The sequence below is a fragment of the Symphalangus syndactylus genome, chromosome 14, assembly GCF_028878055.3.
Source record: "Symphalangus syndactylus isolate Jambi chromosome 14, NHGRI_mSymSyn1-v2.1_pri, whole genome shotgun sequence".
NCBI classification, from domain to species: domain Eukaryota; kingdom Metazoa; phylum Chordata; class Mammalia; order Primates; family Hylobatidae; genus Symphalangus; species Symphalangus syndactylus.
The window spans coordinates 96,828,800-96,839,968 of NC_072436.2; the positions used below are offsets into that span (position 1 = coordinate 96,828,800).

General features: G+C 43.9%; 1 non-coding gene across 1 annotated transcript; it reads left to right on the plus strand.

The window, feature by feature from the left end:
* The first annotated feature begins 5,433 nt into the window (after positions 1 to 5,433).
* Positions 5,434 to 5,540, plus strand: LOC129463285 (U6 spliceosomal RNA). The gene has a single exon (XR_008651087.1). It is a non-coding gene; the product is annotated as a U6 spliceosomal RNA (small nuclear RNA).
* Positions 5,541 to 11,169: the final 5,629 nt, after the last annotated feature.

Below are 11,169 nucleotides of genomic sequence, written 5' to 3' on the forward strand. Positions count from 1 at the left end.
TCCACTCACTGCAACCTCTGCCCCCCGGGTTCAAGCAATTCTCCTATCTCAGCCTCCCAAGTAGCTGGGACCATGCCTAGTTAATTTTTGTATTTTCGGTAGAGATGGGTTTCGCCATGTTGGCCAGGCTGGTCTTGAACTCTTGACCTCAAGTGATCAGCCTACCTCAGCCTCCCAAAGTGCTGGGATTACAGGTGTGAGCCACTGTGCCCAGCATTTTTGGTTGAATTTTCTGTTACTTGCAACCAAAAGCATCCTGACTGATACATACACCCTAAACCAAATTTTCTCTTCCCAAAGCTCACTCTAGTTTATTACCTCTGTCAAGACATAACAGTTTCCCCATTCAGCCTCCTATATAATTCCCCATATCTAGCCAGTTTTGTCAATGTTTCCTTCCAACTTTTTCATTCTCTCCACTAACACAATTACTGTTAGTGGCAAAACCAAAATAAAGTAGTCCAGCTAGGGTGGGCACAGTGGCTCACACTTGTAATCCCAGCACTTTGGGAGGCCAAGGTGGGTGGATCACAAGGTCAAGAGATCAAGACCATCCTGGCCAACATGGTGAAACCCCGTCCCTACTAAAAATACAAAAATTAGCTGGGTGTGGTGACACACGCCTGTAGTCCCAGCTACTCAGGAGGCTGAGGCAGAATTGCTTGAACCCGGGAGCCGGAGGTTGCAGTGAGCCGAGATCATGCCACTGCACTCCAGCCTGGTGACAGAGTGAGACTCCGTCTCAAAAAAAAAAAAAAAATTGTCCAGCTAATGCCTTGAAATAGCCCTCATTATCTTTGAAGTGGAAAGATAAAAAAAGACATTAAAGATTAAAAGAATAATTCTTGGCCAGGTGCGGTGGCTCATGCCTATAATCCCAGCACTTTGGGAGGCCAAGGTGGGTGGATCACCTGAGGTCAGGAGTTCAAGGCTAGCCTGGCCAACATGGTGAAACCCCGTCTCTACTAAAAAATACAAAAATTAGCCAGGCATGGTAGCGGGCACCTGTAATCCCCGCTACTGGGGAGGCTGAGGCAGGAGAATCGCTTGAATCTGGAAGGCTGAGGTTGCAGTGAGCTGAGATCATGCCATTGCACCCCAGCCTGGGCGACAAGAGTGAAACTCCATCTCAGAAAAAGAAAAAAAGAATAATTCTTTTCAGGCTGGGTATAGTGGCTCATGCCTGTAATCCTAGTCCTTTGGGAGGCCAAGGATGGGGGATCACTTGAGCCCAGGAATTTGAGACCAGCCTGGGCCACAAAACGAGACCCAGTCTCTACAAAAAACTTAAAAATTAGCCAAGTATGATGATGCGCACCTGTGGGCACAGCCACCCTGGGGGCTGAGGCAGGAGGATTGCTCGAGTCTGGGAGTTTGTGTTTACAGTGAGCTATGATTGCACCACTGCACTCTAGTCTAAATCACAAAGTGTAATACTGACTCAAAAAAAAAAAAAAAATTCTGGCTGGGCATGGTGGCCATGTCTATAATCCCAGCACTTTGGTAGGCCAAGGCAGGCGGATCACCTGAGGTCAGGGGTTTGAAAACAGCCTGGCCAACGTGGCGAAACCCCGTCTCTACTAAAAATACGAAATTAGCTGGGCATGGTGGCGCAGGCCTGTAATCCCAGCTACTCGGGAGGCTGAGGCAGGAGAATCACTTGAACGCAGGAGGCGGAGGTTGCAGTGAGCCGAGATCATGCCATTGCACTCCAGCCTGGGCAACAAGAGCGAGACTCTGTCTAAAAAACAAACAAACAAACAAACAAAATTCTTCAGAAAAGATAACTATTGAGTACTGGGCTTAATACTTGGGTGATATAATAATATGTACAACAAACCCCGTTGACATGTTTAACTATGTAACAAACCTTCACATGTATCCCAAACCTAAAATAAAAATTAAAAAATAATTATTTTCAGAGTACTATTTAGAAGAGGATGCAAAATGGATAGACTAGGTGAGAAAATTCTCTACATAGATTTATATTTATCACTATATCTTAAGGTTAAATTCGACCCAGTAAATAGCTATAGAGAGGGAGAAAGCCATCTGCTAAAGCTTGTTTTTCATTGTATTATTTTGGAATTCAATTGTCTATCAATAAATTGGGATGTGCGCAGTGGCTCATGCCTGTAATCCCAGTACTTTGGGAGGGAGGCTGAGGCGGGCAAATTGCCCGAGGTCAGGAGGCCGAGACCAGCCTAGCCAACATGGTGAAACCCTGTCTCCACTAAAACTACAAAAAATTAGCTGGGCATGGTTGTGCACACCTGTAATCCCAGCTACTCATGAGGCTGAGGCATGAGAATCGCTTGAACCTGGGAGGCAGAGGTTGCAGTGAGCCAATATCGTGCCACTGCACTCCAGCCTGGGCAACAGAGCAAGAGTCTGTCTCGAAAAAATAAAAAACAATAAATTGAGTATAATTTTCAAACTCTATCATAGTTGTCTCTACCCATGAAGGACAACTATTTTGGTGATTTTGTCAATACCAAATTCATACAATTTATAGCAAGGAAACACCAAATAAAGGTCATTGTTCATAATTTTATAGGTCAATTTTATAATTATAATAATTTCATAAGTCATAAAAGAATGTATTTATATTTTCGTTACTTTCTCCTGGACATATTTCTTTGTGTGCTTTAGAAGATTATATACAACCACTGAAACAATTTTCTTTTACAATAACTTTGCAGTGTTACTTTTATTTACTTACTGTGGGGTGATTATATTATAAAGTTAAGCACTTTTGTGAATTTCAGTTGCTACACGAATATGCACGTTTGTTCATATTTGGGCAACTGTATTATGGTTTGTTTGCTATTAATCACCATCATTCAGGACAATATAGAAAAACCAACATAAAGTATTAGACATGATTGCTAGATTTATTGCAAAATACTTTCTCAATGGGGACAAATAGCTGAATGGCCCCAGGAAACCTAATCTCTGTATCTCAAGCTGAAGTGAGTGAAAGTATATTGGATAGAAAATGCTATAAGATTATAGAAAAGAACAACTTCAATTAAAGCAATGTGTCTTATAATTTCCCAACACTCCAACAGAACTCAACACCAACTAGAAGCTAGTAATCAGACATAAGAGAGACATTTTTAAGCAAATTTCCTACCAATTAACAACCTGAACCACCTTCTGCAATCCTGCTAGTTTGCTCACTATAGCCCCCTCTCTCCCTCCTCTATCATCTCTGCTGATCACAACAGATTACAGGATCTCCTCTCTCTTTCCTGAGCTACAGTAGTAATGTTTTTGTGCTGTGCAATTTTATACTTAAGTATATACTGTTTTGTGCTAGTCTCTAATTGGATTAGGTATGTTATGTAGCCTCTTCTCAACTCGACTGTAGTCCCAGAGGCTAGGATCATAACTTTTGTGGGTGTATTCCCAGATCATAACCCTCTTCCTCTGAGAATTTTACCCACTGCCCAGTGGGATGGGTCTCCAACAGACACATTGGTACTAAATGACACTGGAGGTCTGGTCATTTGACCAGACCACAGTGGTCACTCTTCCTAAGTCAGGCCAAACTGTTTTTTTTTTCCCTGGGAAATTTGATTTGAGACCAAGAAAATGTCCATCAGGCTAAGCTGGTCTTTTGAGAGGAAATGCTGTCAACTCAGAGAGCTTTCAGGCCACCTTTCTCCATTCTGTGCCCAGGGAAGGAGAGAGAGCCAGTTAGTTGTGAGAGAAGAATGAAGCAGGGAGTAGGGCTGAGAGAAAGGAGCCAGCTCTGCCTGGATTCTTCAAGGCTGAGAGTTTCTGATTCCAGAAGTTCAACTACTTTACGCCCTTGAGTTTTGTGAGACATCTCCACATTCTTTTTTTGCTTAAATTAGCTTGAGTTGGTTTCCGTTATTTGCAACCAAAATAGTTGTAACTGAGACATCCAGATTAAAAGTAAGAAAAAGGCTTCCTACACTTGTCCATTGAGACAAGTCAGTTGTATCAAGATGCCACTATTTCATGGCCATGAAAAGCTTCTAAATTTATCTGTAGACTCACATATCTGCACGGCTATACAGTACATCCGTTGGTGACTCATGAGGATTAAATAGTATGGGAGGCCTTTGTTACCTGATTCTTAGTTGGATGTTAGATTATTTCTTTTCTTTTTAAAAATGCAGCTGTGAGGGCTGAGTGTGGTGGCTCATGCCTGTAATCCCGGCCCTTTGGAAAGCCAATGTGAGAGGATAGCTTGAGCCCAGAAGTTTGAGACCAGCCTAGGCAAGATTGGGAGATCCTACCTCTAAAAAAATAAAAAATTAGCCAGATGCGGTGGTGCACACTTACACTCCCAGCTACTCGGAAGGCTGAGGTGGGAGGATCATTTGAGCTTGGGAGGTGGAAGTTGCAGTAAGCCATGATAGTGCCACCGCACTTCAGCCTAGGTGACACAGAGAGATCCTGTCTCAAAACAAAAAAAAAAGAAAAAAAAAAAGCAGCTATGCTTGGGATAGATGATTTCTTGAGAGAACAAATTGTGAAGGAAAAATGGCCTTGAATTTTTTGTCATTTAATATATGTATTATTATATGTGATGTTTGTTTTAGTTTTTTTTTTGGCATGACTACTCATAAACAAATATTTTAGTTTTCAAAGTGCATTTGTACGCATTCTCTCATTTGACCTTCACAATAGTCCTCTAAGAAAGTATTGTGATATCATTCCTATTTCATAAATGAAGAAACTGAGGCTCAGCGACATCAAGTATGATCAAGTGATCAGTGACGCTGATCTTTTTTTTTTTTTTTTTGAGACGGAGTCTCGCTGTCGCCCAGGCTGGAGTGCAGTGGTGCGATTTCGGCTCACTGCAGGCTCTGCCCCCCGGGGTTCACGCCATTCTCCTGCCTCAGCCTCCCGAGTAGCTGGGACTACAGGTGCCCGCCACCTCGCCCGGCTAATTTTTTTTGTGTATTTTTAGTAGAGACGGGGTTTCACCGTGTTAGCCAGGATGGTCTCGATCTCCTGACCTCATGATCCGCCCGCCTCGGCCTCCCAAAGTGCTGGGATTACAGGCGTGAGCCACTGCGCCCGGCCGACACTGATCAAGTTTAATGTCACTAATCTAGCAAGGATACAACACCGACTCAGAACCAGTGTTCTTCCTGTACTCATATTTCATCTTTGTCTTCTTATAGCAGGGGTTTTAAAATGGTTCTGGTTTTTGTTTTCCCTTTAAAGACTATTTTTTTCTATTGAAGTATAAAATGGATACCAAAAAGTGCACAAATCGTAAGTGTATAAAGCTCAATGAATTATCACAAAGTGTACACACCATGTAACCACCAACAAGGCATGAAATTGGTCATGACTGGCACCCCAGAACTCCCCTTCTGCCCCCTCCCAATAGCTATTCTCTCCTTCTTCCCCAAAGGAAATCACCTTCTTGATTTTTAATACCATAGATTTGCCTGTTTACAAACTTTATATAAATGGAATCATGCATACAGAGAAGAGTAGCATGGCCCCTGTGCAAGGATGACATGCAAATTTATGAAGCATTCATTAAAAAATAAATAAATAAATATATAAATAAATAAATGGAATCATGCATTATGGATACTTTTGTGTTCAACTTCTTTTATTCATGTGAGATTTGCTTGCATTTAAGTGGGTAACAGTACATTAATTTCTATTCCTACATTGTATTTCATTTCATGAATACAGTATGATGTATGCATCCATTCTATTATCTATAAATACTTGGACTGTTTCCAGTTTGGGGCTATAATGAATGATACTGCTATGGTGATTCATGAATATATCTTTTAGTACACCACATATATGCCCTATTAAGTAAATACCTAGGAATGAAATTGCTAAGTCAAAAGTTCAGACTTAATGGCTACTCCTGGCAGTTTTCCAATGTGGTTAGATCAATTTATGCTTCCACTCCTCTGATATAGAAAAATTCCAGCTGCTCCATATTCTCATCAACACTTGGTGTTTTCTGCTTTTAACTTTAGCCATCCTAGTGAGTGTGTAACAGTATATCTCAATGTAATTTAAACTTGCTTTTCCCTGATTTCTTTTTTTTTTTTTTTTGAGACAGAGTCTCGCTCTGTCGCCCAGGCTGGAGTGCAATGGCGCGAACTCGGCTCACTGCAAGCTCCGCCTCCCAGGTTCACGCCATTCTCCTGTCTCAGCCTCCCGAGTAGCTGCGAGTACAGGAGCCCACCACCACACCTGGCTAATTTTTGTATTTTTAGTAGAGATGGGGTTTCACCATGTTAGCCAGGATGGTCTCGATCTCCTAACCTCATGATGTGCCCACCTCGGCCTCCCAAAGTGCTGGGATTACAGGCGTGAGCCACCGCGCTCCGCCGCTTCAGTGTTTATTTTATTTTATTTTTTATTTATTTATTTATTTTTGAGACGGAGTCTTGCTCTGTCGCCCAGGCTGGAGTGCAGTGGTGCAATCTCGGCTCACTGCCAGCTCTGCCTCCCAGGTTCACGCCATTCTCCTGCCTCAGCCTTCTGAGTAGCTGGGATTACAGGCGCCTGCCACCACGCCCGGCTAATTTTTTGTATTTTTAGTAGAGACGGGGTTTCACCGTGTTAGCCAGGGTAGTCTTGATCTCCTCACCTTGTGATCCGCCTGCCTGGGCCTCCCAAAGTGTTAGGATTACAGACATGAGCCACCGCGCCCGGCTTTTCCCTGATTTCTAATGAGTTTGAGCACATTTTTATGTTCATTGGTCATTTGACTATCCTCTTTTGTGAAGAGCCTGTTCAAGATTTTGCCCATTTTTCTATTGGTTTATAGGAATTCTTTATGTATTCTGAACATAAGCTCTTTGTAATATGCATTGTAAATATCTTCTCTTCCCCTGTGGTTTGCATTTTTAGCTTTGAATTTTTGACTTCAAAGAAACAGAAACATCTTATTTGCATTTTTCTACTTCTTTTAAAAACGTAATGATTTTGATTATTTGGGATAAAATCCAGTGGAACCATATGCTCAAATGGCATTTCTCTCTCTCTCTGTTTTAGTCAGGCCCCAAAAGCTGAGACCAATCCATTGGGGACTAGTACTCCCACAGTCACTCTGGGCCTGTTAAGATCATAAACACACTTCTGGCTTTCATGAACCCATCATTGACTTTCAAAGTATGGGAAGGTTGAGGTAGAAAGAGTGAGAGTGAGGATTTCTTTAGAAAGTGCTTTCTCAGGCCGGGCACGGTGGCTCACGCTTGTAATCCCAGCACTTTGGGAGGCCGAGGCGGGCGGATCACGAGGTCAGGAGATCGAGACCATGGTGAAACCCCGTCTCTACTAAAAATACAAAAAATTAGCCGGGCGTGGTGGCGGGCGCCTGTAGTCCCAGCTACTCGGAGAGGCTGAGGCAGGAGAATGGCGTGAACCCGGGAGGCAGAGCTTGCAGTGAGCCGAGATCGCGCCACTGCACTCCAGCCTGGGCAACAGAGCGAGACTCCACCTCAAAAAAAAAAAAAAAAAAAAAGAAAGTGCTTTCTCTTCCCCTGACTTCCACATGCAGGCAGTGAGAAAGGTGCCTCCTCTCTTCACCTCAAGCCAAAGGAAAGGTGCCTCAAGGAGACCTCCCAGAATTTGTCCCCTGGAGTTTCAGGAAGAAAGACTTGGGTCTGATCCTTGCCAAGTAGGAAGGTAGAAAAAATGGCCAAAGGTTCACCTCTTCGCAAGGTCACATTGGATGTAAACTGGACTTTCTTTTCTTTTTTTTTTTTTTTTTTTTTGAGGCAGAGTCTCACTGTCACCCAGCCTGGAGTGCAGTGGTATGATCTCAGCTCACTGCAACCTCCGCCTCCAAGGTTCAAGCGATTCTTCTGCCTCAGCCTCCTGAGTAATGGAGACTACAGGCACCTGCCACCACGCCCAACCAATTTTTGTATTTTTAATAGAGACAGGGTTTCACCATGTTGGCCAGGCTGGTGGACTTTCATTTACAGTGGGTAAAGGAAAATATTCCCAGGGAACAAAGTGGAATCCACAAAAAGTACTGGATGTCTCTGTTTTGTTGTTGTTGTTGTTTCTGAGACAGAGTCTTACTCTGTCGCCCAGGCTGGAGTACAGTGGTCCAATCTCTGCTCACTGCAACCTCCACCACCCAGATCAAGTGATTCTCCTGTCTCAGCCTCCCGAGTAGCTGGGATTACAGGCATGTGCCACCATGCCTGGCTAATTTTTGTATTTTTAGTAGAGATGGGGTTTCACCATGTTGGCCAGGCTGGTCTCAAACTACTTATCTCAAGTGATTCGCCTGCCTCGGCCTCCTAAAGTACTGGGATTACAGGCGTGAGCCACCACACCCAGCCTCAGTTTATTGTCTGTTGCTATAATAGAATACCACACTGAGTGATTTATAAAGAAAAAAGATTTATTTGGCTCACGGTTCTGGAGGCTGGGAAGTCTGAGGTGGAGAGGCCACATCTGGAGAGGGTCTTGCCATTTTATCCCCTGGCAGAAGGTGAAAGGGCAAGAGAGTTCATGAGACAGAGAAGGGAAACAAACTCCTGTGATAACGAGCTCACTCCTGTGATCTGCATTAATCAACTCATGAGGACTAACGCCTGTTGAAGTTCCCACCTTTCAACACTGTTACACTGGCAATTAAATTTCAACATGAGTACCCGAAACTGGGTAATTGGAAAAAAATGTTTCAACATGAGTTTTGGAGGAGACATTTAAACCATAGCACTCCCCTTGGCCCCTCAAACTTTGTGTCCTTCTCATATACAAAACACTTTCATTCTATCACCAAAGTCCCAAAAGTCTTAACTAATTTCAGCATCAACTCAAAATTCCAAAGTACAAAGTCTCATCTAAATTAGATATGAATGAAAGCCAGGTGTGGTGGCTTACACCTGTAATCCCAGCACTTTGGGAGGCTGAGGCAGGTGCATCACTTGAGCTCAGGAGTGCGAGACCAACCTGGGCAACATGGTGAAACCCTGTCTCTACGAAAAATACAAAAATTAGCTGGGTGTGGTGGCGTGCACCTGTAGTCCCAGCTATGCAGGAGCTGAGGCAGGACAATTGCTTGAGCACGGGAGGTAGAGGTTGCAATGAGCTGAGATGGCACCATTGCACTCCAACCTGGGTGACAGGAATGAAACCCTGTCTCAATAAATAAATAAAATGAAATAAATTAGATATGAATGAGACTCAAGGCACAATTCATTCTGAGGCAAATTCCCTCCAGCTGTGAGCCTGGGAAATCACAACATTATCTTTTTCCAAAATACAATGGTGCGACACGCATAAAATATACATTCCTGTTCTAGACGGGAGAAATAGACAAAAAAGGAGGGTTAACTGGTCCTAAGCAAGTCCAAAACCCAACAGAAAAAAACAACATTAAGTCCTAAAGAATAATCTCCTTTGACTTCATGTCCCACATTCTGGACACACTGATGTGTGGGTTGGCCCTCAAGACCACAGGCAGCCCCACCCCTGTGGCTTTCGTGGGCTCAGTCCACTCAGCAGGTCTCACAGGTTGAAGTCTTGTGCTCGTGGACTCTCTCAGGCTGGCATTGTGCATTTGTAGCTCTACAGTTCTGGGGCCTCAGTGGTGGTCCTGCTCCCACAGCTCCACTAGGCATTACTATAGTGGGGACTCTGCGGTGGCTCAGCCCTATGACAAGTCTCTTCCTGGACCCACAGACTGTCCATGACATCTTTTGGAATCTAGGTGGAGGAAGCTATGCCCTTATAACTCTTGCATTCTATGCATCTGTTGAATTAGCAGCATGTGGATGCTGTCAAGGCTTACCAGTTATAGACTCTGAAGCAGTGGGTGGAGCCACACCTGGGCCCACTTGAGCCATAGCTGGGGCAGTTGAGGAAGGCTATTGGGATCAGAGACCTGTGGCAGCCCTGGGACCTGGGAAGGAGCTTGTGGAAGGTGTCCCAAGCCTATCCCCTGAAACCTCCTACAGCTCTGGGCCTGTGCTACAAGGGGCAGCCTTGTAACTCTCTGAGATGCCTTCAGGGTATTTTTCCCATTGTTTTGATAACTAGCACCTGGCTCCCTTCTAGCTATGGTAAGCTCTTTAGCAAATGGTTGCTTGGCCACAGCATTGGTTTGCTCTCCTAAAAAACGCCTTTTCACTCTCTACATGACCAGCCTGCAAATTTTCCAAATTTTTCTATTCTGCTTCACTTTTAATTATAAATTCCTGGCTGGGTGCAGTGGCTCACGCCTGTAATTCCAGCACTTTCGGAGGCCGAGGCGAACGGATCACTTGAGGTCAGGAGTTTGAGACCAGCCTGGCCAACATGACAAAACCCCATCTCTACTAAAAATACAAAAATTAGCTGGACATGGTGGCATGCGCCTGTAATCCCAGCTGCTTGGGAGGCTGAGGCAGGAGAATCACCTGAACCTGGGAGGCAGAGGTTGCAGTGAGCTGAGACTGTGCCGCTGCACTCCAGCCTGGGCGACAGAGAAAGACTCCGTCTCCAAAAAAAAAATTATAAATTTAAGTTCATATCTCTCCTCTTGCATCTCACTGTGTGTGACTAAAAGTAGACACATAGTAGCCCAGATGCTTTGCTGTTCAGATATTTTTTCCTGCCAGATATCCTAGTTCATTGCTCTTAAGATCTGCATTCCATAAAGTTCTAGGACGCGGACACAATTTTGCCAAAGTTTTGCAATTGCATAACAAGAATGGCCTTTACTTCAGTTTCCATCACCTTCTTCCTCATTTCCACCTGAGACCTCATCAAAATGGCCTTTACCATTCATGTTTCTACCAACGTTCTGATCACAGCCATCGATTAATCTCTAAGAGGTTTCCCTACAGCTCTTCTCCTCAGTCTTCATCAGAATCTCCCTTTATGCTCCATTCACAGCAATCCAGGCTTTTTCCAGCCTGTTCCTCCAAATTCTTCAAGCCTCTACCCATCATCCAGTTCCAAAGACACTTCCAAATTTTCAAGTATTTGTTATAGCAACAGCTCCACTTCTTGGTACCAATTTTTGTAGTCTGTTTTCCACAGCTATAACAGAATACCACAGATTGGGTAATGTATCAGAAAAAGAGATTTATTTGGCTCATGGTTCTAGAGGCTGGGAAGTGCAAGACTGAGGGGTTGCATCTGGTCAAGGCCTTCTTGCTGCATTATCGCTTGTCAGAAGGTGGAAGAGCAAGAGAGTGC